General features: G+C 42.4%; 1 protein-coding gene and 1 long non-coding RNA gene across 10 annotated transcripts in view; one reads left to right on the plus strand and one right to left on the minus strand.

The window, feature by feature from the left end:
* Nucleotides 1-27,985, plus strand: part of ULK4 (unc-51 like kinase 4) — a 571,537-nt gene that overhangs the window by 512,646 nt on the left and 30,906 nt on the right. The gene's annotated exons all lie outside the window — the stretch shown is intronic.
* LOC122241933 lies at nucleotides 18,100-27,639 on the minus strand. The gene is made up of 3 exons (XR_006222027.1): nucleotides 26,819-27,639; nucleotides 20,520-20,694; nucleotides 18,100-18,335 (listed from the first exon to the last, which is right to left on the minus strand). It is a non-coding gene; the product is annotated as an uncharacterized LOC122241933 (long non-coding RNA).

Genomic DNA, 27,985 nt, shown 5'->3' on the forward strand with positions numbered 1-27,985 from the left:
TCCTGTAAATCCTACTTAAGGAAAGTGTTCGTTTTTTGTCTTGTGGCTGAAGTTAAAGTTTCTTTCTCTAGATAGATGCACCGTGCCCACTGTTTTTTGCTGTTGTAATTCAACTATAAGCTAAGCTATTTGTCGTTGTTGGTCTTCTCCCTCTCCACTCATGCACAGAGAGCTCTTTTATGTTTGGTGTGTGTGTTTACTTTACACAAGTGATACTGTTCTTGTGAAATGTGATCATGTTCTCTCTTTTTTTTTAACATTTCTTTTTTCACCCAACACTGTACTTGAAAGCCCCGTTCATGTTACTTTATGTACGCGTAGTTCTTTGCATCTAGAACATAGACCATACGTGGGCATAACTTTATTTCAATAAGTCCTTGCAGATTGTTTTGACAGAGTGGCTGTGCGGGGTTAATCCCCCACAATGGTTCCGGAGGGTCCTTGGCTCCTGTGTATCCTTGTCAACGTTCAGTGTAATCTACCTTTCTGTTTTCCAGGCACTCATATCCACTCTGGTGGGTGCAAGGTCATGTTTCCCTGTGAATTCGTTTTGCATTTCTCTGCACACAAGCGCTTCTGTGAATTTTCTGTTCATATCCTTTGCCCATTCTCCTGTTGGTATTCCTGGCTGATTTGTCGATAGTCCAGGTATTTATATGTGGATCGAAAGATGCCAAATAGTATCTCCACGCCTGGCATGTTTGTTGACTTTGCCTGTCCTGTCCTTCGCTGACCAGAAAAATATCAGCTGTTTGTCTTTGGTTTGTACCTTGAGAGCTTGGCTCGAGAAGGCTTCCTCTAATCCCTGGTCATAAAGATAACCTCCTACAGTGTGTTCTTTTCACCTTCATTTTCGAAATGTCACCCAATAAATCTCTGGCACACATTTATTTCGGTTCCTTTAATGTTGAGTCAAGCACAGATCCTGAGTACAGATTTCATGTGTTTGTGACGTAGTCTAGTAAGCAGTACCTGCTGAGCATTTTGGATCATTTGGCCGGAAGTAGGCGTCCATCATTTCTTTTTCCGGTTGTTCTCAAACTTTGGTGTTTATGTTCTCAAACTTTGGAGCTTTGCAGAGAGGCAGATTCTTGATCCCTGCCAACTACCGTAAGTTCATTAGGTCTGGGGTGGGGCTCTGGAATCTGCTTTTCATCCAGTTTGAGATGGTTCCTATGCAGGTGCTCTATGGCTAGCACTCGGGGGTACTACCTTTCAGTGGGTCCAGTTGGGGCAGGTACATTACTTTAAGAAATAACAGCCGCAACAATCCAAATACAGGACTTTGAGCAAAGGGACAGCAATGGAAAATTTCCCTGCAACACCAGTCCAGTCTTTGTGGAGTAGGGGTGTCACTGGCTGCAGGAAGCAAAGCTTCTATCCTTAGGAGTTGTTGAATTTTTTATACCCCTAGCTCTTTTCACACTAATGCTGACTTTCTAAAGGGCACTCGAGACTAGAAACGGTTTTTTAGAGACCATTACCACCCTCATTAACACCTCTCCTCTTCTTTTAAAGGTGCCCCCTGAAGTAGTAATGGAAATGTGAGATCTTGGGAGAAAGCACCTTCCCAGGGTCCCAGTTTGCTGTATTATAAAGGGAGAAAAGTAAGAACCAGAAAGGTCTGGCAATTAAGACCCATGGACAGTTTCCAGGCTTTAAAAAATGGCAGTAAGCTATAATTGCATTAAATTACTGAGCTTAAAACTTGTTCCAAAGCAGCCTCCATGGCTTATTTAAAGGCTGGATGTCTCAGGATTGATTCAGGAGCACGTTCACGCTTGAGAAGGATTCTTGTCCAGGGCAGAGGCAGGCAGAAGTTGTGCCCAGCGCTCAGCCTGGTTTGCGGGAGTGGGCAAGGTTAGTGGATGGTTCCCTTGGTCCCACAGACACTGGAGGAATTTATACTATGCGTGTGAGGTTGCCGGGGACCCAGCCACTCTCCTTGTTCTTGGAGAATGTGCTGGAATTCTCTCGGCTGCCTTGTATTAACACGTTCATCATCCTTACCAAGGTAGTGATAGTGATACCCTCTGGATTCATATAGCTTGGTTTACACAGGACTTTCCCCTAGATTATCTCATAATAATAATGGCTGCTTTTTGTCCCATGTCCACAATGAGATGGATGCTTTACGTACATTACCCTGAATCCCCCTCAAGAAATCCGTGCTTCTGTAGTTGGGGAGACAAAGGCTCAAACCACTCAAATGTGTCACGTAACCAGTAAGCAGCATCTGGACTCACAATTCAAGTAGCAGATTCTCTAGTCGTGTGCAGTGTGTTCAGTGATTTAAAGAAAATACAAGTTTATATTTGTTTTAACCCATGAACATTTAAAATATAGCATATTTATATCACTTCTGAGTTGTATTAAGTTATGAGAAACTTTTGTATCTGTCTAGACAGAGAAACCACTATGGATTCGGTGCATGAAAGCTTGGGCTCTACGTGTATTATTCAACGACTCCAGCCCTTTCAGTTCCCGATTCCATGATTTTAAGAGAGTTATCTAACCTATCGTCAGTTTCCAGATCTATTAATTGGGCAAAGTGGCGATGTATTTCATGTAGTTCTTGGGAGGCTTCTATGATGTAATACATATAAAAGGTTTGAAGGGCATCAGGTACATGGGAAACACCAATAAATGGTAGATGTTTAAGAAATAAATATGGTGGGGCACCTGGGTGGCTTAGTCGGTTAAGTATCCGACTTCAGCTCAGGTCATGATCTCATGGTTCATGAGTTCCAGCACCACATTGGGCTCTGTGGTGACAGCTCAGAGCGTGGAGCCTACTTCAGATTCTGTGTCTCCCTCTGTCTCTGCCCTGCCCCGCCCCACTTGTGCTCTCTTTCCCTCTCAAAAATAAGTAAACTGAAAAAAAATAATTTAAAAAATAAATATGGTGATATGATGGCATTTGCCATGGGAGATTGGAGATGTACTTATTTTGACCATGTACCAGGATGTATTTAGGCTAATAAAACGATACATGCAAAGACTTCTTCTTATTTTCTAGAACCTAGATTTTGAGAGAGCCAGACCTGCAGATTCTCCCTTTTGATCTGGCCTCTCCCAAAACTGACAACAGTTAAACACCTTGCTCATTCTGATGAGTTAGGGTAACCGTGCACGTGTGGCACAAAAATTGCTGTTAGGTCTTTCGAGCCATTGAGATCTCCGTGGAAATGAGGTGGCCTGCAGTTCTTATGATGGAGACCATCTGGTTGGCGGAATAAATTGCAGTCATGAACCCTTCCTTGCACTAGCCCACAGCACCCCCTCCCCAGAGGAGATGCCCTCAGACCAAAGAGAGAAACACAGCCGGCAGGGCCTTCCTCAAGGCTACCCCAGTCTCCGCACAGCCATTTAAAGTCGTCTCCGGGGCCATCTTGTACTAGCTTTTCTATTGCACTTAAGTCAAATGAGAACCCCATCCTAGAAAGGATGCAAGAAATACCTTAACTCATGTTCACAGGCCTGTCACAGCTAATGATACCTTTTCAGACATAATCCTTTATGCCTCAAACTCCACCATCAGACAATCAGTGGTACAGACTCCTCCATTGTTCTGTTTAGGACGAAATTAACACGCTGGGAGTAAATGTTTTTAATGGATCTGTCATCTTCTGCCAGTTACGGTGACATCACTGGTTAAGACCACTTCATTCCAAATGCCACCCGTTTTCTCTGTAAGTCATGATTGGACACATGGTGTCCAAGTTGCTGTTGTAGATCTGCTCTCCCCTCACAGAGGACACTGCTGATTGTCTGCTGCTGTCACTCTCAGGTGTCTCGAGTGACTGGCTGACCCTGTACATCAGGATTTCCCTCAGGGCACGCTACAAGCCCTGGACTTTTCTCTTCCTACCAACGCTCTGCATAGTACCCTTACTACGTAGAAGACTCTGGATAAATTGTTTAAGGATAGTGTTAGCTATGATCCAGAACAAAAGCTTTGTGTGTAGCATTTCTTCCAGCTCTCTGGTTTGCCTGTAAGTACTATTACGTTTATATTTAAGAAACTAAAGTTTTAAACTATGCCTGCTTACTGGATTTAAAACCAAACCCAAATACCCATTTTTATTAAAATACACAAGCAACCATTCTTTAACAACTAGCCTAACACACCCAGTTCAAACCTGTGTGGACTTCTTAAATTAGAATACCAAACTTGTTCTACAAAGTGAAATTCTACTTGAGACCTGTATTCTAAAAGTATCATCTCCATTCTCTGTGCCAGAGAAAATTCCACCAATTATTATTTACCAGTCATGAAATGGAAGAACTAAAACAAGGAGATTTTTTTCTGTCTTGTTTTTTTTTTTTTTTTAACCTATATTTGCCCCATTAGGGTTTTCTCGAGAGGTAAGATAAAGGGTTGAGAGCAATTTTTTTCCTTTAAACTCATTAATATTTTCCCTTAAGCCCTGGGACAACAGCATCGGATACACCCATTAGTTAAAGGGTCAATAAAACTGCATCCACAGGAGGAAGGAGGTCAGGTGATAGATTCCCTGCAGCACCTGTGAGTTAACAGTAAACAGATATCAAAAGCGGTTGGCAGCAACTTTCCCAACCTGGGGACCTGAAAGTAAATCTTTCCTGTCTGTAATCACAGGAAGTTATTCTGGAGGGTGCCAGAGCCCTGGTTTGTGGTTTAGGCAGCGTTGCGGAATAAGTCAGAGCTCTGTAGAGTATTCTGGTAAATTTCTCCATCAGAATTACAATTCTGGTCAGCATCAGCCATTTATGGTAAGTTTCCCCCTATATTAAAATTGATGGGATGTATATTTGACCGAGAAAAAAAATGGTTGTGTTTTGGTAAATCTATGTGTGCAGGAAGGGGGCTGGCAGGCTGGAGCTGGGCTGTGTTCTGTTCTGTCATAGAAGCTTCACAAATCCTTATGTTGGATATTTTACCTTTATAAATAATCGGCTGTGCGGGGACTAAAAAGTTATTAAGAAGTAAATTGGCAGTGTTTCAAAATCAGAAGAAATGAATTTGAATGGCTGAGAAAAGAGATGTAACTGTCGATTTTACATGAAAATATTTAGTCATTCAAAAATGAAAATGTTTAAGGAGAGAATTAATGTTTTCAGAGAATGACTGATACAATATTAATGTAGAAAACTGCATAGGGAAATACATGGGCTAAGAACAAAAGATATTCCAACGTATTAACTCATTTACTTAACAAAGATTTGAGTGCCAATTATGTGCAAGACGCAAGATGCTGACAGTACGCGGTGGACTGGATCAGACAGGTTCCTACCTTCAGCACCTCGTTCTGACTTTTTTCACCTAGTAGAGTGCTTTCGAAGTTCATCTGTGTTGTGGTACGTGTCAGTATTTCATCCCTTTTATCTGCCCAATAATATTCCGTTGTATGGGTATACCACATTATGTGTATCCATTCATCCGTTGGTGGTCACTGGAGTTTTCTCTACCTTTTGCTATTATAAATACTACTGCCAGGAACCTTCACATACAAATTTTCATGTAGGCTTAAGGTTTTGTTTCTCTTGGGTATGGGATTGCCGGGTCGCGCGGTAAATCTGTGTTTAATCGTTTGAGGAATTCCCGCAGTCTCTTCCAAAATGGCTGCATCATTTTATATCCTCATCAGTGGTGTCTGAGAATTCTGGTTTCTCCACATCCTTATCATTGTCGTCACTTGCTAATATTTGTCTTTTCGGGTAAAGCCATCCTAGTGGATGTGAAGTGATATCTCAGTGTGGCTTTGATTTGCATTTTCCTGATGGCTAATGATACTACTATACATCTTTTCACGTGCTTATTGGCCATTTGGATATCTTCTTTGGCAGATGTTTCTTCAATACTTGGCCCATTAAAAAAAAAAAGATGTTTATTTATTTTGAGAGACAGAGTGTGAACGGATGAGGGGTGGGGAGAGAGAGGGAGAGACAGAATCCCAAGCAGAGCCTGATGGGGGCTCCATTTCACAAACTACGAGATCATGACCTGAGCTGAAACCAACAGTTGGACACTTAACTGACTGAGCCACCCAGGCACCCTGGCCCATTTTTCAGTCGAGAGAAACTGGGGAAGGCATGGTCAGGGAGGCCCTCTCTGATAGCCAAGGCCTGAATGCTGAGTAGGAGCTGGTCATGTAGGGGAGATTATTCTGGACCTATAGACCACCAGGTGCACTTATGGTGAATGAACTTGGTTTGTTCAAGGAATAGATAGGCCAGTGAGGCCAAAACACATAGGGCGAGAGGGGACAGATGAAGGAGAGGTGACCGGACACTAGAGTAGGTGTTAGTTTGGCACGGTTTGTATTTTAATTGCAATAGGCAACTCTTGGAGAGTCTTAATCAGGACATGAAATGATTCTGAATTACGGCTGCTGTGGGAACAGAGGATTAGAGTAAGCAAGAGTTGAAGCAGGGTACTCATTAGGAGGTTACTGTACTAAATACAGATACAGATGATGGTGACGATGGACTGCTATAATGGGGCTTGAGTTGTGCTTTCAAGGTAGTGCCTTCAGGGCTAGCTCTTGCGTTGGATGCAGGGTGTGAGGGAACCAGGAAATAGGACCACTGGATCTTGCCTGGGTTGTTGGTGGGTTGCTGACCACCAGCTGAGGTGAGAAACAATTTCAGAGAAGAATTCTACTTTGTCAGTGTTAAGTGGGAGAGCTTCCTGGGTGCGTAGATGGGTTTCCATCAAATTTGGAAACTTCACAGCTATTATTTCTTTGAATGTATTTTTCTGCTCCTGTCTTTCCCCTCCTGGCACCCCCATTATACACGTGCTGATACACTTAATGGTGTCTCACGTTTCTCTAAGGCTCTCTTCATTTTTCTTCATCATCGTTGTCTCTCTGTTCTTCAGATTGCATAATCTCTACTGATAAATCTTAAATATGGTGGGGGTTTTTCTGACTCTTCATATCTACTATTGGGAGTCTCGAGTGAACTTACCATTTCATTTATCATACTTTCCAACATCAGAATTCATTTAAAAAAATTTTTTCTCTTTATCAGTATTCTCTGATGAAAATTGTCATCGTACTTCTTCAAACATGATTTCCATTAAGAAAACTGCCTAGAAGTTCACATCTGTTAAATCCAACATCTGAGTCCTATCACAGTTGTTGCTTGCTTTTTTTTTTTTTTCCTGTATGGGTGCTATTTTATATTCATAACTTCTTTTTGGAAACTAGGCATTTTATTTTTATTTATTTTTAATTTTTTAATTTTTTAATTTTTTAATTTACATCCAGTAATTAGTTAGCATTTGGTGCAATAATGATTTCAGGAGTAGATTCCAGTCATTCATCCCCAACGTAGAACATCCAGTGCTCATCCCAACAAGTGTCTTCCTTAATGCCCCTTACCCGTTTTGCCCATCCCCCCACCCACAACCCCTCCAGCAACCCTCAGTGTGTTCTCTGTATTTAAGAGGCTCTTCTGTTTTGTCCCCCTCCCTGTTTTATATGATTTAAAAATAATAAATTCCCTTCGGCTCATCTGTTTTGGATCTTAAATTCCACATATGAGTGAAGTCATATCATATTTGTCTTTCTCGGACTAATTTTGCTTCCCATAATACTCTCTAGTTCCATCCATGTAGTTGCAATGGCAAGATTTCATTCGTTTTGACTGCTGACTAATACTCCCATCGTATATATATACCACATCTTCTTTATCCATTCATCTGTCAATGGACATTGCTACTTTGGCTATTGCCAATAGCACTGCTATAAACATTGGGGTGCGTGTGCCCCTTTGAAACAGCACACCTGTATTCCTTGGATAAATACCTAGGATTGCAGTTGCTGGGTGGTAGGGTAGCTCTATTTTTAGTTTTTTGAGGAACCTCCATACTGTTTTGCAGAGTGGCTGCACCAGCTTGCATTCCCACCAACAATGCAAAAGAGATCCTCTTTCTCCGCATCCTCGCCAACATCTGTTGTTGCCTGAGTTGTTAATTTAAGCCATTCTGACAGGTGTGAGGTGGTATCTCGTGGTTTCGATCCGTATTTCCCTGCTGATGAGTGATGTTGAGCATCTTTTCATGTGTCAGTTGGCCATCTGGATGTCTTCTTTGGAAAAGTGTCTATTTGTCTTTTGCCTATTTCTTTACTGGATTTCTAGGTGTTGCATTTGATAAGTTCTTTATAGATTTTGGATACTAACCCTTTATCTGATATGTCATTTGGAAATATCTTCTCCCATTCCTTCAGTTGCCTTAGCTTTGCTGATTGTTTCCTTCTCTGTGTAGAATTTTTTTATCTTGATGAGGTCCCCATAGTTCATTTTTGTTTTTGTTTCCCTTGCCTCTAGAGACGTATTGAATAAGAACTTGTTGCAGCCGAGGTCAGAGAGGTTTTTGCCTGCTTTCTCCTCGAGGATTTTGAGGGCTTCCTGTCGTATGTTTAGGTCTTTCATCCATTTCGAGTTTATTTTTTGTGTATGGTGTAAGAAAACGGTCCAGGTTCATTCTTCTGCATGTCACTGTCCAGTTTTCCCAGCACCATTTACTGGATATTGGCTATTCTTTCCTGCTTTGTCAAAGATTAGTTATGTGGTTCCATTTCTGGGTTCTCTATTCTGTTCCATTGATCTATGTGCCTTTTTTTGTGCCAGAACCATAGTGTCTTGATGATTACAGCTTTGTAGTATATAGCTTGAAGTCCGGGATTGTGGTGCCTCCTACTTTGGTTTTCTTTTTCAAGGTTGCTTGGCTATTTGGGGTCTTTTCTGGCTCAGAAACTAGACAATTTAGATAATATATTGTGGCAGTTCTGGTTACTGGTTCCCCTCCTCCCAGAGCTCGTTATTGTTCTTTGTTTATTTGTTCCATGACTGGTAATGCTATTATAGGTGGAGTCTATTTCTTTCCACCCTCCCCACAGCATAGAGCCTTTCATGACACTTTCTCAGGAGTTTATCCTTGAGGGTGTGTACAGTCACCCTGGGATGATCATGGTTTTACCAGGCTCTCTGCCCCTTTCCCTGAACTCTCTGTTAAGTTGTCTGCCGTGAGCTTCTATTAATCACTGATTGCTGTATTTGTTTTTAGGAATGCTGTAGGGCAAAAATCGCTCTGCAGTCTGATCCAAATAAGTTTAGGTCCTTTGCAGGAGAAATTTTTGAGGCCAGTCTTCAAGGTTTCTTCTGACCCCAGGAGGGCTCTCTTTTGGGCTCTTTTTTCAGTTCTCTCTGATAAAGAAGCTGGCCTACAGTATAGCTTGCAGCTACGAGACTGCTAGCCTTCCCTTATTTGCTTACCACCAAAAGCTTCTTTGTCTTTGCCCTTAAGAGCATCCTTAAGCTTGAACTTCCTCATACTCTGTTCCAAATAAAGTCAGTTCCTTTGGGGAAAGTTTGGAGTTCTTTGTTCTTATGGCTTGCCTCTGCCCTGGGCAATATCCCTGAGCCACAACCCTGGAGCTGGGGAGGGGACCGTGGGCAGTTTCTCTCAGAGCGACATCCCTGCTTTATGAGTGGAGTAGGATAGCGTTGGCAGCCTCTGGCCTTCTCACCTTACCTCTTCCAGCATGGAACCTCTGCCCTATGAGCAAACTGGGGCAGGGGCCGTCAGGGCGCCACTGTTCTCAGTGTGCCACACCTGTCAGGGAACATCTACTCTCCGAATGGGAACTGGGTGAAGGAAGGACGCCTCCAATTTCTCAGACGTACTTGCATGGAATTTCCTTTCTACACCACATAGTTGGGCAAAATGGGAAATGTTGGTGTCTTGCCCCTCCTAGGGGTGTATCAGAGCCCTTAACTGGGAACTGGCAGGAAAGGGAGCCCATTATTCTTGGCTACACCAGCCTAGAGTGGAGTTTCCACTGTACTGAGTTGGAAAGAGGAAGGAATGGAGAGGATAGTGGCTGACGTGCCACAGACTTTCATGGTTCTTACTGAGCACGTTAGTGGATTTTCTTGAGTAAAAATTCCTCCATTTGCCGTATGGCCTTAAGACAATTTTAGACACCATTAAAAAAATAATTTGGGGGTGCCTGGATGGCTCAGTCGGTTGCACATCCAACTCTTGATTTCAGCTCAGGTAATGTTCCCGGGGTCGTGGAATTGCACCCCACATCGGGCTCCATGCTGTGCGTGGAGCCTGCTTGAGATTCTGTCTCTCTGCCCCTCCCCACTGCTCATGCTCTCTCTCAAACAAAAATAAAAAATCTTAAAAGTAATAATAATTTCTACCAGTCATGCTTGTTTTGCTGAGACGTGAGTCTGTGGAGCTCCTCACGATGCCATTCCAGAAGTCTAAAACCATTTTTACTCAAAAGAAAAACTACTGGCTGAATTCAAGCATTTGGCAAGCATTTTCTCAAGATATAAAGTCTACCGCTTTAAGAAACACAACTGACAGCAGTTGTTGCCATACCCCTGAGTTTTCAAGCAAATATTAGAATTTTAGGAATGCGTAACCACCACTGAGAGTTTGACAGTGTCCCAATTGGGTAAAGGCTTCCCTGGCGAGATCAGTGGTGATATTAACAAATATAGTTTTTTGTATTAGATAACGAAATGTGTCAACATTTGGGCAGATCTTTATAACTCAGTAGACCAATACTTTTGAGATGACAAAAACATATGAGATTACAAACTTCTGTAATGTAAAAGACCTATTCTAAGTGCAAGATAAACCAATGGATTTCCATGTAATAAGGGCATGGAAAGTTTAATGATATGGTTTTCCATTCTGTGTCTCAGTTAATCCTTAAGAAACTTCCACTTGTTGAATTTTGGTGTAGCATCACAAAAGAATATTCACAATCATACAAAAAGACTATTATATTTCTCCATTTCCAATTACATATCTGCATAAGGCTGAAATTTCAACCAAAACAATATATCCCAGTAGATTGACTGCAGAAGCAAATATGAGAATCCAGCTATCTTTTAATAATCAGACATTCGAGAATTTGCAAAAATGTAAGACAATTACACTCTTACTCCTAAAGTTTCTTGCTTAGGGAGAAATATTTTTTAAGGAAAAACATTTGCTAATATGCATGGTTTTATTATTATTTTTAAATGAATTAATTTTTAAATATCTCAGTTTTGGTTTCTAATGCAGCAAATATTGATAAATACTCCCCACATAAACAAAAAAATCTCCAAGGTCTTCAACTTTTTACTAATGTAAAGGGTTCTGAGAATAAAAAGTTTGAAAACCACTCATCTGAAGGAGACCCATATATAATGTCCGTTAGGTGTTTTTGTGTGTTTACATAGGCACACATATACATATATATAGGAAAGCCTGCACTGAACAAAGGTATATTCTTTACAAAGACACATGGAACAATTACCCTTATAGATTCTCACAACGCTTCTTAACACATTTAAGATAAATTATACACTCAGATCACATCTCTAACTGTAGTCACATTAAATTAGAAATGAATAATAAGCCATCCCATCACTATCACCATCACCACCAGTACCATTATTTGTTTGGGAACTCTGGCATACATACACTCTTAAATAATTCATGGCTCTAGAAGAATGTGATGATGTTAAAACTGAAAATATTCAGAACTTTTCTGGTTATCTATTGCCATAAAACAGACCACACTGAAACTTAATGGCCTAAAAAAAATTTATTTGCTGATAGATCTGTAGTTTGGCTTGGACTAAGTCAAAGTCAGCCTGTTTCAGCTCTTCTGCACTGTGGGGCATCAGCAGGCACATCTCAAAGGCTGGGAGCTAGAATCATCTGGAGGCTTTAGTCTTATGTCTGGCAATTGATGTTATCTCTTTACATGGCTTCTTCATGTAGCCTGGGCTTCCCAGAACATGGTGGCTTGTTCTAAGGATGACCATCTCTAGAGAGCCTTCCAGAAGCTATACTGCCTTTTATGACCCAGCTTCAGAAGCCAATCAGCATCACTTTTCTCTGCTCCAGTTCAAGTCACTAGGCTGAGGGAAGCAGGAAATTAGACTCCATCTTTTGATTGGAGGATTGTCAAAGAACCCCTGGGGATGTTTTAAAACCACTATAGGCTTGAAGCAATAAAATTACATAGTTTAACTTAGGCAACTCGTTAGTACTTTAGATAGAAGGCAATTTTTAACATTAAAAACAAATTTTAAAAGCAAGGAAGGTTGAAAATAAATAGGTTGATTGTTCAACTCAAAGAAGCTTGTGAAAGAATAACAGATTAAACCCCAAGAAAGCAGAAGGAAGAAATGCTAGATATAAGAATAGAAATTAATGAAGTAGAAAACAATGCAATAAATGAGAAGATCAGCAAAACCGAAAGGCGATCTGATAAAATACTGATAAAATAGTCCAACTGGCTAAGGAGAAAAACAAGTAATAATGCACCAACAATAGGAGCAATAGCCAACATTCAGTGAGCACTAAATGTTTATTGCCAAGGACTCATCTAGGTATATTACATTAAGCAGCTTAATTTTCCCAACAATTAAATGAGATTGGCCCGTTAGATAACCCTAATTTACAGATGGTGATAATGCAGCATAGTAAAGGTTAAATAATCTGCCCGTGGGACACATAGCCGCTAAGCGCCCCCTCGCTTTCCATCTTTGTTGCCTCTGTGTTTATGCCCCTGTTTTTGTTCCTAATGGTGTTTTAGGTGCCCTCTTCTTGAGCAACCTTTCTAGAGGTTTGTCTACTCTTGGTCTTCAAGAACCATCCCTTGGCTTGGTTGATTTTTTTCGTGTTAAATTTATTTATTTAAATCCAGGTTAGTTAACATACAGTGTGGTATTGGTTTCAGGAGTAGAGCCCAGTGATTCATCACTTACATATAACACCCAGTGCTCATTCCAACAAGTGTCCTCCTTGTGCCTGTCACCTGTTTAGCCCATCCTCCACCCCCCCCCCAAACTCTCTAGCAACCCTCAGTTTGTTCTCTGTATTTAAGTGTCTCTTATGGTTTGCTTCTGTTTTTATCTTATTTTTCTTTCTCTTCCTCTATGTTCATCTTAGTTGATTTTTTTGAGTGTTTGTTCCTGTTCGCTTTACCTTTGTTCCTATAATTAGTTCTATTTCCTTTAGATTTATTCTGCTTTTTCTAATTAACTTGCATGATTAGCTTATTATTTTTTAGCCTTTCTTCTTTTCTAATACAAGCATTTAGGGCTATAAGTACCCCCACACACACACACATACACACACACACACACACACACACAGGGCCATTTGCACTCCATTCCACAAGTTTTTGATATATAGTGTTTTTTATTATCACTCATATCTAACTTTTGAAAACAATTTCATCATCCGCTCTTTGGATCATGAGTTATTTAGAAGTGCGGTTTTAGATTGCCAAATGTATTGGTTGTTTTGTTGCAATTGACTTCTAATTGAATGGCGCTATGGTCAGGAAACATGACCTCTATAGATTCTAGTCCTTAAAATGTTTTGAGTACTTGCTTTATGGCCTAATATTTTATCACTTCTTATTTTTTATTTATTTTTAAAAATTTTTTGATGTTTATTTTTGAGAGAGACAGACAGACAGACAGACAGACTGTGAGTGGGGGAGGAGCAGAGAGAGAGGGAGACACAGAATCCCAGTCAGGTTCCAGGCTCTGAGCTGTCAGCAGAGAGCCGGATGCAGGGCTCGAACTCATGGACCGTGAGATTGTGACCTGAGCTGAAGTCGGATGCTTAACCAACTGAGCCTCCCAGATGCCCCAGTGATTTGAAACTTTTAATATTATGTAGTAATTTTCTCTATCCCTAATAATGGTTTTTATCTTAAGGTCTATTTTTCATTTCTTATTTTTATATTTTTTAAAAATTTTATTTGTTTATTTTGAAGGGGAGAGGAACAGAGAGAGAGGTGGAGAAAATCCCAAGCAGGCCCCACACTCTCAGCACAGAGTCTGACACGCAGCTCAGTCCTGAACTGTGAGATCATGACTTGAGCTGATACCAAGAGTTGGATTCTTAACCGATTAAGCCACCAGGTGCCCTTAAGGTCTATTTTTTAGATTAATATAGTTATGCCTGATTTCTTTGAGTATGACTTTCCTGGTTGATCTTTTTCCATATTTTTCCTTTCAACCTTTCTATGTCTTTTGCTTTCAAAGTGTCTCTTATAAAGAGCACAGAGCTGGATTTTGTTTTGTCTTGACTCCATTGATTTCTCAGTTCTCTTTCATTGTAAGACATCTTTCCTACAGGAGGCTATGTAAACCATTTGCGTAATTTAAAGGACAATTATAATGCAGATAGCTGGGTGACTGTGCTGCAGTTGAGGACACAGAATTGCCAGTCCCTTGGCAGCCCTTGCTTGTGTTTCCCTCCCCTACGACATTCTGCTGTCCTCCTAACTGTAACCGCTCCTCGCTAGCATGATAATCATTCTCGTGCCTTTATAACTTTAAAATTTATTTGGGGCACCTTGGGTGGCCCAGTTGGTTAAGCGTCTGACTTAGGCTTAGGTCATGATCTTAGGGTTTGTGAGTTTGAGTCCCACATCGGGTTCTGTGCTGACAGCTCAGAGCCTGGAGCCTGCTTCAGATTCTGTGTCTCCTTCTCTGCCCCTCCCCTTTCTCTCTCAAAAATGAATAACCATTAATAATAATAATAATAATAATAATAATATAACATTTCTTTTATTTTCTAATAAAAGAACTCAAGACTTTATCCTTGCAGTGGCCCTTCAGTTAAAAAGTAGAAATTTCAATATGTAGCTCTTTTATTCTTTTCAGTTCTAAATAGGTTCTAAGCTCCCTTAAATATATTCTGTGCTCCATTTGTTCACTCTCGTGTCGTTAGAAGTACGTTTTCGATATTTAAAATTGATGAGGTTTTTTAAAAAAACATTTTTTTTAATTTTAATTGCATCATAGGTCAGAAAACACCGTCTATTATGATACCAATTCTTAGCTATTCATTGAGACTATTGTATCATAATATGTGATCAGTTTTTGCAATTTTTCTCATTTGGAAAAAAATGTGTACTTTAATTTTAAAGTACAGGATTCCATGTATAGCCATTATGTTAATCTTACCAGTTGTGTTACATTCCTATCTTTGTGATCTTCCTGATGTTTTGGGCTGCTTGATAGACTAATCAATGAGAGATGTGTTAACATCTCTGACTACGATTATAGATTTCAGTATTTCCTAATAATTTGCTAATTTCTACCTTGTATATTTTAGGGTTGTGGTATTTGTGTGTATACAACATCAGAATTGTTAGTTTCCTGGCAAACTTCTAGAGAACTCATCTTTTATCACTGTATGCAGGCCTTCTTCATCTTCATTTCTAAATAGTGTTTTTTGCCTTAAGATCTGTTAGATCTGTTTTACCTTACTTTTGCTTGTTGTATTAGTCAGGGTTCTCTGGAGAAACAGAACCAACAGTGTGTGTGTGTGTGTGTGTGTGTGTGTGTGTGTGTGCGCGCACGCGCACATGTGTGTATGGAGAGGGAGTTATGCCAGATTTCCATATATATGCATATGGAGAAAGATTGATTTTAAGGAATTGGATCACATAATTGTTGAAGGTTTGGTCAGCCCAAAATCTGCAAAGTCGGTGGCAGGCTGGAGATCCAGGGCAAAGTTGCAGTTCAAATCCAAAGGCAGTCTTCTGGCAGATTTCCCTTCTGGGGAGTTGGCGGGGGAGGGTCAGCCTATTTCTATTGAGGCCTTCAACTGATTGGATGAGGCCCACCTGCATTATGGAGGGTAAGCTACTTTGCTCAAAGTCTACTGATTTAAATGTTCATGTCCTCCAAAAAATGCTTTCTCAGAAACATCTGGTATAATGTTTGGTAAAATATCTGGGTACTATGGCCTAGCCAAGTTGAAACATAAATTGTCATACTCGTTATTTCATTTTCCATCTTTTTATTCTTAGCCATTCTCTGTTTTTATGCTTTAGGTAAGTTTCGTGTAAATAGCATCAAGTTCGATTTTGTTATCGTTTTTATCTGATCTGACAGTCTCTGCCTTTTAACTGGTCCGTTTTTTCCATTTGTGTTTATTGTGATCCTATGTGGAGTTAGTGTTTTCTACCATTTTGTGTATTCCTGAGTTATTCCTCTTCTGTTTTTTTGTGGCTTCTGAGAAATTGATAGTAATATAAATAAATACATACCTTTTTTCATATTCTGCTGGTTTGAAAGGGATATGTTCTTTCTCTTTTATTTAGCAATTATCTTTGAAAAGTTAGCAGATACAATTGATTTAACAAAGTCTAAAAGCAATGCTGCTCGAAGTGTAGACCACAGGCCAAGAGTTTTTTTATAGTGGTTCACAATGACATTAGTATTTAGACTGAGTTTCCGCAGCACATAAGAACAGAAAGTGAGACCTTGGATAAATGAGAAAGGAAGTGGAAACTCAAGTTTTGGGGTACCAAAATGAGCATGTTCTGAGGCAGCCACATCAGCAAACATAGCCCCAGGTTTTAATTTCTTCCGTGTGTTCTCCTGCTTGGGATTTTCCTGATTTCCTCGCAGGCTCGGCTATATATTTTAGGGAATGTGTGTTATTTTTTTATCAGCTTATGTAGGCTCTTATAGTGTGAGAATTTCTAGCCTATCCAGGCCTTAGCCTTATATCGTTGGAAATGGAAGTGTCTCACAATGCATTGTTATCCATCAGAAACAATATTGATATATCTTCATTTAAAAGACAACAAAGCAGTCACCTTTAGAAAGGGTTTGAGTTTCCTTTCCCAGAGTGTAAATCTTCCCCCTCCAGGCCTGGCTGTCATTTTGACGGCCCAGTGTGTGCACCTCTCTCCATAAAATGGGAATGTTTTCTGCCTTACAGCTCTTGGCAGGAAACAAAGACTGTCTCTAATGATAATACTACGTACTAGCTATTCTGGGCTCCCTTGCAGCTGAGCCACAGGCAGGTGATTTCAGCTCTTCCTGTCAGACCCCTTCATTGCATATGTTGACCCAAGGAGCTAGTGGTATAAGCAAAGGATGGTGAGTTTGTTCTCTGAAGAAGTGATGGGATCCCCCTTTGCCGATTGACTTCCTGGCACGTGGGAGCAGAAGCAGGGCTTCTGCCCGTCATGACTGCATTCTGATGGCCTTCCCAGTCAGAAGTGGCCCTGTGGCAAGCTGGAGTACCTTGTAGCAGAGGCAGTGATTGGTGTGGGCTTTGTCCCTGGAAGTTCAGCCTCAATTTTTTAGCTCCCCTCAAAGTTGTGAGCCCCCCGTATCTTTCTCTGCTTAGATGGTTCAGGGTTGATCTCTGCACCTTGCTATTAAAAAGCAAGAGCCCAAGTTCCATTTATCTGTAATAAGTTTCTGATTCTACTGAGCCAGTAAGTCTGTTCTCTTGAAGAAGGCAGGTCCTGGCAGATGGCTTACCATTGTGTGCACGATGCTGAGTACCTTCCCTCCCCCCACTTTCCAGACCTTCAAATGTGTCCCTTCTTTTAGTATCCATATATAAGCGGGAACACTCATTTGGCCTGACTATGGGCTCTCCAGTCCTTTCCCAGGGGATCTTTGAATGCCTCTGACTGTGTGCTGGACCACGTGTCTCCCAGACTTCATCCTGGGCACGTCTGCAGGCGGCTGCCCTTCCCGGCGCAGCTTACCTTAGAGCGCAGGCATATCCACAGGGGGTGCTAGCCCAGACTACCCTGAGTTATAGACTCAAGCAGGCCAGAAGAGAATGACAGTGCAGAAGACAGATTTACAATTTGAGAGAGACAGAACACTAGAGAGGGGGGAGCAGAGAGAGAACACACACAGAATCTGAAGAAGGCCCCAGGCTGAGCTGTCAGCATAGAGCCTGAAGCGGGGCTCCAACCCACGAACTGTGAGATCATGACCTGAGCTGAAGTCGGATGCTTTAACTGACTGAGCCACCCAGGCGCCCCTACAGCTGCGTTCTTAAAGATCACATTGCCTGGCCTAGAAAACCCCTTATCTCGGAGAACACTGCTAGACATGTATGCAGGCTCACTTACGTTTGTTGAATAATCAGAAGTCAGTTGTCTGTGTTTTACTGTGTGAAGAAGTAAATTCGGGAGAAGTCAATCATGCTGAGGCTCCACTAACCTCCTTGGCTTTGCAGAGACATTTGCATGTTGTTCTGAATGTACTCTAATAGAAATGTGGTAGCACATTTTTGCAGTCACAAGATCTTAATTTTAATGAATACCATTTCTCTCGCTTTCTTTGGGAAGTGGAATTAACATTCCAGCCTGAACTACAAATGCTAAATTGTTAATAGCCTCCCTAGAGTTACTTCTTGCTATGACCCCTTCAGTGATGTCATCTTGATTTAGACAGAGTGAAATATCAGCGTAGGTTCCCGAGCTGGCAGCTCTGTAGATGCACCTCAAGAAGAGGAAATTCATTTCCTCCAAACCCTGGGAAGAAGACAGAGCCAAATAATTATTATCAGAGGCAGCGCTATAATTTTAAAAAATCATAATGGCTAAATAACAATTATAATATCTGTTCATTTGTATTTGAATGTTTGATGTTTTATGAATTTTGAATGTGATACTGATTTCATCCTGAGAGAAACACATGATTCTGTCTAACGTTCTTTTGCTGCAGACTGTTGTAATATATTTAATTTTAAGAAAAACTTTGCCTATTCTTTAATATTGTGAAAATGTTCTTGTGTCCACATCCCACTAGTCAGGGAATAAATTATTTCAATTTTTAAATATTTAACCATACTTGTGTATCTAAATTTGACAGATATGGAGCCAAAGATAACTTCTCTGCTAACATAGATCACTTGGAAATGTTTGTAATTACCCATACTCCCCCCGACAGACATTCGCTGTGAATTTTTTATTTGGAATCAGAGCTTTTTATCATTTTCTCTCATTTTAAAATGATCTGTTCACTTTAAATAAGGACCGTTTTCCAACTTGGAATCTGAACTTTTTGGAGAGAGAATAATTGGGAGTAAATAAACCATGGCTGCAACTGGGCAATATTCTAAATATTTCAAGTACTTTGAAAATAGTTGAAAGAAATGGCTTCTAACAGCATGCTGAGTTTTCATAAGACTGCCTCTCTTGATCACAGACTTGAGTGTCCAAAGAATAATCTTTCACGGCTCTGTTCCCGTCAGCCTTCCGTCCTTTTGTGTTCTGCCTTCCGAAGGCCACCAGGCGTGTAAGAGCCAAGATGGTGGCGTTAGGCTCCCCGTCATCCGCATCCTCTCTCCTTCTGGATCCCAGACATATGAGAAGCTCTATTTACTGACTTGCTTAAACAATTTCAGTAAGTCTTGATTCAAATACTGTTTTGTTCCCACTCAGCAATGAGTTGAAGACAACTCCATTTATCTCTGAGAGAAAAGTCAAGCACATCGAAAACTGGTAGCGGAGCCTTTTAACTATGGATAAGTCTCCATTAGTCAGACATTCTTGACAGTGCTTAGATTTACAAAAGTACAAGTAAAACCTTGGTTTGTGAGCATAATTTGTTCCGGAAACATGCTTGTAAACCAAAGCACTTCTATTTCCAAGCAAATTTCAAGTAAACCAAAGCACTTCTATTTCCAAGCAAATTTCAAGAACCATTGGCTCAGTTGTGATCACGTGACGTTCGGCATCACGTAATACTGGTATCGCAAGACATCGCTTGTTTTTCCAGTTAAATTTATTAGAAATGTGTGCTCGTCTTGCGGAACACTCGCAGAACACGTTACTCGCAGTCCAAGGTTTTACTGTAGTTTCCTGTGAGGAACGAAATGCCCACTTTCGTCACCCAAGTAGAGGTGACCAGGTAGAGGCAGAGAGAGAGAGAGCAAGACACAGAATCCGAAGCAGGCTCCAGGCTCTGAGCTGTCAGCACAGAGCCCGACTCAGGGGCTCGAAGTCACGAACCGTGAGATCGTGACCTGAGCTGAAGTCAGATGCTTAACTGACTGACCCACCCAGGCTGTGAAATCTTTTAACAATGACATCTGTGACAATATGCATTCAATGCCAGCCAAATTCTTACTTTGTGTGTGTGTGTGTTTTCTCGTGTTTCTTCATTTGTATTAATAGATACTTAAAATAAAGATGCATTTACTCAAATGTATTCTGTTGCAACACTGTAAACATAGACTGTTTCTGTAGAAAACAGTGACGACCGACCAACCGTTCCCACCCAGTGCTTAAGCTGTTAACTAATGGAAAGTTAAGTAAATCAAGATTGGTTGAAATCTTTTCAGCTGGCTGTATACCATTAAATAAGTTAGCGCTCGCTCACTCGTTACATCCATTCCTGGTGTATAACTTAGAGCTAATTAGAAGTTATCTTGAGTCCTGGGAAGACTCAGTCCATTGTATTCAACATTGTTACGTTGAAATGAACATTTCCCCTCATCTTAAAAGATTGAATAGCATTTCATTTAAACATGAAATAAAATGCCAGCTGGTTAAAAGAGAAAAAAAGTGGTTAATATAATATTCTTTGCCTCAGTGGCACCACCTCTACAGGGTATTGATTTCTTCCCATCTTACTCAGCCCTCAGTCTTGACTAATGAAGGCAGCAGGCAGTGTGGATGATCCCCAGGCAATAAATGATTCAGAAATCATACCTTTTCATTTTGGAGTGAAATACAGTAGCCTTCTCTGACCCTTTCTGGGTCTATTCCATCCATGCGGCTGCACAGTCTTGGTTAAGTCCCTGAGCTTGAGGAATTCTGTCACACCAGCCACCCTTTCGTGACCCTCCTTCTCAATCTGGATTCAGGACTTCGGGTCCTGATTATTCTAGATCAGACAGAAGCAAATTTATATATATATATATAAATTATATATATAAATATATATATATATATATATATATATAATCAAGGTTTAAGTATATTAGGTTCAGAAAGTGTTCAGTGTGTATTGTGGGATCTGAGCTCATGAACCTTCCTGGGGACTGATGTTTGTTTAAAGTATCCTGGTGCTTCGAAGCTTACCTATGGTCTAACTGAGGCAGGAACGCCAGCCTGTGCAAAGCACTGGGTTGCAGCAATATTAATAACATTTTGTCTTATTTTTTATGACCTTTTCTGGAGTTTCGGATTTCATAATTGTGCTCTTTCTTATCTCTGATCTCAAATTCTACAATGAAGAGGAGAAAAAAAAATCAACAAACACTTACCTACTGTGTATCAGACTTTGTCCCTAGATCTGGGGATACGTCAGTGAAGCGAAACAGACATAAATCTCTGTCCTCATGGACTTTTCATTCTTGGGTGGAGGGCATAGACAGTTAATAAGGGAATGATCTAGTATGTCAGAAAGTAATAAGTGCCTGGGGTAAATTAACAAAGGAATAGGCAGACAAGGTATGAAGGATTCTGGCTGCAGTTGAGAGGTGACATTTGTGTAAAGACTTGAAGGAGGTGGGGAATGATCCCTGTAAGTGTTTAGGACAAGAACGTTCCAGGCAGAGGAAAGAGCAGGTGCAAAGGCCCTGTGGTAGGAATGTTCCTAACTTACTTTAAGAACAGCCAGGTGTAGCAGATTCAAGGAATAGTGACAGGGCCAGTATGGAGAGACTGGAGGGAGGGTGGAAACAGTGGAAGGTGAAGTCAGGTCCCTTACTGCAATACCAGGGACAAAGATAACTGTGACTTGGCCCAGGGTGGTCACAGTGTAGGTGGTGAGAAGAGGTCACATTTTAGATCACTGTGGAGACAGACCTAACAGATATTCCTGACATATTGGATATGGGACATGAGAGAGATAAGGGAACCAAGCATAACTAGGAAAAGTCGATTTTGAGGACAAGATTGGTGTTGAATTGTTCTGTTCAATTTAGGGTATGTTGATTTGAGATGCTTACTAGATATACAAGTAGATGTCCCACAGGCATGATCTGACTTTTCCTTCAAGTCTTGGGATTGACCTAGTCTTGGCTAGGCTTGCACAAGGGCTCAGAAGCTTCTGGAATTTCCTTGCTATTGCATGGATGTGATATGCTGAACATTAGGCCCAGTTGCTGGCGTTAGCTATATAACTCCACACTTTCATTTGCTATGCAAAGCCTACCAGAATGCAAGAAAGTGAGCATAATGTTTCTAGATGGTAACCTTGAGTCAGTCTCGAACTTGTTTCCTAAGGAGAGAAAATTAACTCTGTTTTATAAACTTTAATGCTTTAACTGCTGTTAGCTACACATCACTTGTATCATTACCGGGAGGGTGTCACTGTGGGTTCTCCTGGCTGAACCTACGTGGTGCTTCTCACTACACCTGAGTGGTTTATGGAGGGGTACAGGAACCTCTCCAGGCCGACGTGGGGCTGTGTGCGTGCATCGTTAGGCCTTGATTAAGATAAAGCTTGTCCCAGGCATGCACGTATTATCTGGGAAGTCTTCTGCAACCAGAGAATAATCCAGAAATCAGTGAAAACTTACTGTGAAATCCTGTAGAGTTTATTTGTTGTCAATTTAGTATTAATCCCTCGATATGATTGTGTTAAATAATGCCCGTTATAGACACACATTTAGAGGTAAGTGACACATAGTCAAATGCGGTTATCTGTAGTAATCAAGTTTCCTCCTCTGAAAGCTCGTTTTCTTTAGAAAAGCAGATAAATACCTACCAGTTTTCACAATTTAGAGCTGCTGTAAATGTTCCAGAAATAAATATCTGAGCAACATTTACCTCTTCCTTCGTTCTCTACATTTTCAAAATTTTATGCCAGCCTCATTCATCTGGTGGTATATCCATTAGATGGCTCCATGATTGCCCCAGGCTTTCATCCAAAGAAATGTGAGCACAGCTCTCATTTTTCAATTTTTCATCCACTAAATTTGTACCTCCCCAAAATAAATCCAGTGCTGGCAAGTGTGTGATGAAACCCGTGTCCATCCCCTCTGGTGTCAGTGAACATTTAGCCCCTATCGAAAGTATCTGCTGTCGTGTTTCAAGAACCATAGTATTACAAATAACCTTGACTCAGTAATTTTGTGCCTAAGTTTATCGTAAAGAAATCATCAGAAACATGGGATATGTTGTATGTACCAAATTATTTATAGTTCAGAAATTGTAGTCAATCTAAAAATCCACCAACATGGGCACGATCAGGTAAATTATACTTTACTCCTTCGGTGGAATATTTTGTGGTCATTAGAAATTATTGTAATACAAATTAGCAATGTGGAAAAATATATGGGCTATTATGATTGGAAGTAAAGCAACACAAAAATAGTATGTTCACTAGGTTTCTAAATTACTCCTCTTGAGCAAAGGACCACAGAACATAATCTCCCCATCCAAATGTCTCAAAGACCTCTATTTATATCAATTAAATATTGCTACACTGACCACTCTGAAATTTACTGACTTAAGACAAGAGCCACTTTAATGGCTCGTGATTCTGTTCAGCCACTGAAGCTGGGAGTTTCTGGCCATTCTTTTACTGGTCTTGACTGGGCTATCTCATGCATCCTTGGTCAGCTGCAGGTCAGGTAGGAGGCTATGCAAGTCTGCTGGGCTGTCTCAGGTGCCTGGGATCGTGGCTGGGCCATTTCTGCCCCATGTGGCCTCTCGTTCTCCAGCAGGCTAGCCCAGGCTGGTTCTCAAGGGAGAACCCAGCTAGCCCAGGCTGGGTCCAAGAGGGAGAATGGAAGTGTGCAGAGCCCCGTGAATCCTAGGCTTGGGACTGGTACATCACTTCCATCGCATCCTGTTGGCCACCCCAAGTCCCAAGACCAGCCCAGATTTAAAAGTGGGAAAAGAGTCCACTTCTTGATAGGAGGAGCTGCAAGGTCACATGGTCAAAGGTGCGAATACTAAGCAGAGAATAACTGCAGCCATTTTTGCAAACGTTCTACCCTCCCAACTCACTGAATTGTTCTCACCGAATCGTTGAGGTTCCTTAGCGATGTTCTAAAGAGTTCAGGTATTCCTGAATACCTAGACCTGCTATTTTACCCCAGGCTGAGATCCATCCCGAATGTCCCAGTGGGTACCACCTGGGATTGGTCAGGTGCCCATTCTGGCTGCTCGGTCCCACACCATGCCGATTCTTAAGTATTTTGACGGTCTCTTCTGTTTGACCTTCCCTGATTGGAGGCCCCCCAACATGCACAAATGTTTACCACCTTTTCAGGGTTATCACCCTTCTGATACACAGTTTAGAGGAGGTGAACTTAACTCTTAAAGGATTTAATCTTCAAAAACAGAAGACGTAATTATGGTAGTTGGGACCCTTACTTATTTTTAGATCAGAATCTTGTTTTTTGATTTAAAGGAAAAAACCTGAGAACAGGAAGGTCTAAATATCTTTAAACAGTACCAATTCTGGTTAATTTGTTTCTTTTAAAAACAGAAAAAAACATGAGTGCACAGGGATGTTTAATGGCATAGTGTGGAAATGATAACTCACTTTGGGGACTGGCCAGTGTGGGATTGAATAGTGAGCCATAAACTCTTAGAAAAGGCCCATACTTTTGTCCATAGGGTCTCAATATTATCTCTCCTTACCGACAGAAAACCTGCAATAATGTATCCATCAGGAACCCCAAAAGCCGATTTTTCAAAGTTTTCTGGTAGCTTTCTGGCTTGAGTTTATGCCTTAGCCTTGTAAGCCAAATATTATTTTCCCTCCCTTGCATCTTAAACTGAATGTCAGTTGCTAAACGTGGTCTATGGTATTATTTGGGTGCCTGAGTCTCCCATTCATTAGCAGAATCAAATGATAGATGTAGCATCGCCAGGAGGTACACAATTTTTCACCTACTGTCAACTCATAAGGCCAAGTGCTGCCTAGTCAGTTGTCGACTGCGAACGTGTCGATTTGTGTTAGGCCTGTGACCTATAGGGGCGAAAAGTGTGGGCGTAACGTCGCCAGGCAGGAGGACATCATTCATTTCCTCTGTCACCTGGGATACTGAGCCGACGGGTACGCGCTTCTGCAGTGTGATATTGTACTAGCCCATCCAAGGGCTCTTGACGATCTCATCGTCCTTAGCCTCTTACGGCGAGAGAGGCTGGGGCTCAGCAAGGCAGTTTGCTTTGGCAAGCGTCACTGTGGCCCATTGGAGAGAACAGAAATCAATCTGTCAATAGTGTGAATTTTTCTTTGGCTTCAGTTGATTTCAGTGGCTCTCCGCCTGTGGAACTTGAAGAGTGCTCACCCCTCGCCCCCGGGGATTCTGACTTACTGGGTCTAGAGGGGCCTGGAAATCTCTGTGTTCCAAAGCTCTGGGGCTGAGACCCCTCGGATTGGGTCTGTGTTCTGAAGAAGAAAGGTCTGCCAGTCCTTTAAACGGCGTTCAATGTCCACATCCTTGTGGCTCCTACTTCACCACTGCGGTATGCTGAAAACCTTCCTGTGGCCCTTCGTACGGTGTGGCATCAGTCTCGGAATCAAAAGGCTGAGGCTCTCCTTCTGTTCTGTTTTCAGTGTTTGTAGCAGGAAGGCTCCCCCTCTCCCCCATCCCCCGCCCCTCACACCAGGCAGATGCCAGGCATCGGTGATTGAAGAGAGGCAGGAGTTAGGGTTCCAGAAGGAATTCAGGATCACAGAGCTTCTATGCAGGAATATTAAACAGCAAATAAGTGCTGACCGTAAGCACAGCAGGCACTCATAGAGGCCATGGGAGGGAGAGAAATTTCAGGAGACTTTTGGTCCCTAAAGGATGGATGGGGGGACGCCTGGGTGGCTCAGTCAGTTAAGCGTCCGACTTCAGCTCAGGTCATGATTTCCCAGTTCATGGGTTCGAGTCCCATGTCAGGCTCTGTGCTGACAGCTCAGGGCCCGGATCTTGCTTTGGGTTCTGTGACGCCCTCTCTCTCTGTCCCTCCCCCCCTCACACTCTCTCTCTCTCAAAATAAACATTAAAAAACTTTTTTAAAGGATGGATGGGCTCTGAGGGGGCACATTCCTGGCCCAGGAGTGGCCCATCACAGCACCTGGGGCTCTGTTTGCAGAGGTCTGAAATGTCCTAGGTGGCCTGGCCCCTCCTCCTCCCCCACCAACTTCCCGCCACAGAGACGGAGCCCCTCACTCAGGCCCCTTGGTGTGTGGTCCTCGGGCTTGGGGTTCCCTCTGCTCACCGTCCTCTGCTCTTCCTCAGGCTCCTCTTTCTAGTTTAGGCCTCAGCACAAACGTCGCCCCTCACCAAAGACCTCTGACGTCTCAGTGATAATTCTTTCTCCGTCAGCGGCTCTGAGACATGGCAGCCTCCCGACACGGTCCCCAGCTGGTGGACAGTTTCCCAGGCCTGCACCACAGACAGGACGGGCCTGCCTGACCCCCGGCCTCAGCCGGGAAGCTCGGCTCTGGTGTGGCAAGTGTGGGGCCTGTGGCCTCCAGCATGCACCGGGCTGGCGCCGCAGCCTGTCCCCCTGAGGGCCACCCTGGTCAAGATCCCCAGAGGCTTTGGCTTCCTGCCCCGCTTCCCACTGCTCTCTAGGGATCCCTTCCCTTTCTCTCAGACTGAGTTATGTGTTTCCTTGTCATTTGGGTTGTGTGCTGCCCGGCATTTCCATGTGTTTGGATGAAGGGGCGGGGGAGGGGGACTTGTCACATCACTGTCACTATTCATATTGTCCTGAAGTCACATTATCATTACAAAACAAATCTGATCACTTCCATTCCTATAAAAACTCTCATGATTTTTTCTACTGACAGCATAAAGTACGAGCTCCTTAGCATGACCCACAAAGCCCATCACAGCTGGCCCCATACGCTCTCCCACCGCATCTCCGCACCCTCCAGTGACACCGACGCCGCTCCCATCCCTGGGTCCTGGACCCACCGCGTCCTTCATGCCTTGGTTCCCACCAAGCCCTCTCTACAGGGAGTCATTCTGCCTTCAGTCCGCTTTGTAAACTGCATCTAATCCTTCGAGGTACGGGTGGAATATCACCTCCACCGAGAAGCCTACCTCACACCTGCCGTGTGCAAATCCCCAGGCTGCTGTCGTCAGGGCCTCCGGTGAATATTGACCTCTCTTTGCCTGCCTGCCCTAGTTCACGTGACTGATCTCACCAGCAGAATCTCAGGTGGCACCCGCTGGCAAAGGAGTCTGGGAATTGTCGTTTCCAGGGTTCCTTCCTACAGGCAGGAGCTTAGAAGGGTAGCAACGGTCCTTAGTATCGAGAGACGATATTCAGCATACGTGTGCCACAGCCCTTGTCCATGGGGGACTCATGGCCTGGAGAGTGCGAATAATTCCGGGAAGCACCTGGAATATGCTTTGTCATGCTGCCCCCAGGGATCTGGCACCTCAGGAATAAAACTCAGTCCAGTTACTTGGGTCTCCCTCCACTCCTTCCCAGTGCAAACCCGCTGATCACTAATACCACCGCAGAGCTAGAGAGGGCTCACTGAGGAGTGGAAGCCCGCTGAAGATGACAGAAGCCCAGAAGGGAAGCAGTAAGAGTAAGAGAAAAGCCTCTGAAGCCAGACGGGGAGGGTTTAGATCCTAGCTCTTCTGCTCTCCAGCTGGTGAAAGGCACTTAACCTCTGTCTCAGTTTCCCCATCTGTTAAATGGAGGTAGTAACAGCATCTTCCTCGTCCAGTCGTTGTATGATTAAATGAGCGAATCCCTGCAGAGTGATGGCACATAGTAAATCTTCAGTGAACTTAGCTGTCGTCATCATCGCTATCTCTGTAATGTCATAGGGCGGGGACCTTACCAGATCTTAGACCAAAATAAGGTTGCTCTAATGGAGATGATGAGGGGCAGCTCTGGTGAGACCAACTCACTCTCCCCTTCCTGGGGCTTCTCTGTAGCCCTGCGCTCTTGTTTCTTCTGTACAACGAGGAGAGGTGGGGTGAATATGCCCCAGGATTCCTCCTGCTCTGATGACCTTGGACTCCGCAGCCTTCATCAGCCTGAGGTTCTGCGGGATGTCAGAGGGTACCGCTCACGATTTCGTCCTGTGAAAGTTCCCCTCAGCCTTGGCCTTTTGTCAACATAAAATGTGTGGGTTCAGGCACCAAAATCATATTAAGCTCACTTTGTATTTTGTGGGTGTTTTCAGTAACGCTGAATCTCTGAGGGAGTTTTGTGAGAGTATTTATGATTGTTTTTAGTGGGCGTTGGGG

The sequence above is a fragment of the Panthera tigris genome, chromosome C2, assembly GCF_018350195.1.
Source record: "Panthera tigris isolate Pti1 chromosome C2, P.tigris_Pti1_mat1.1, whole genome shotgun sequence".
NCBI lineage: Eukaryota > Metazoa > Chordata > Mammalia > Carnivora > Felidae > Panthera > Panthera tigris.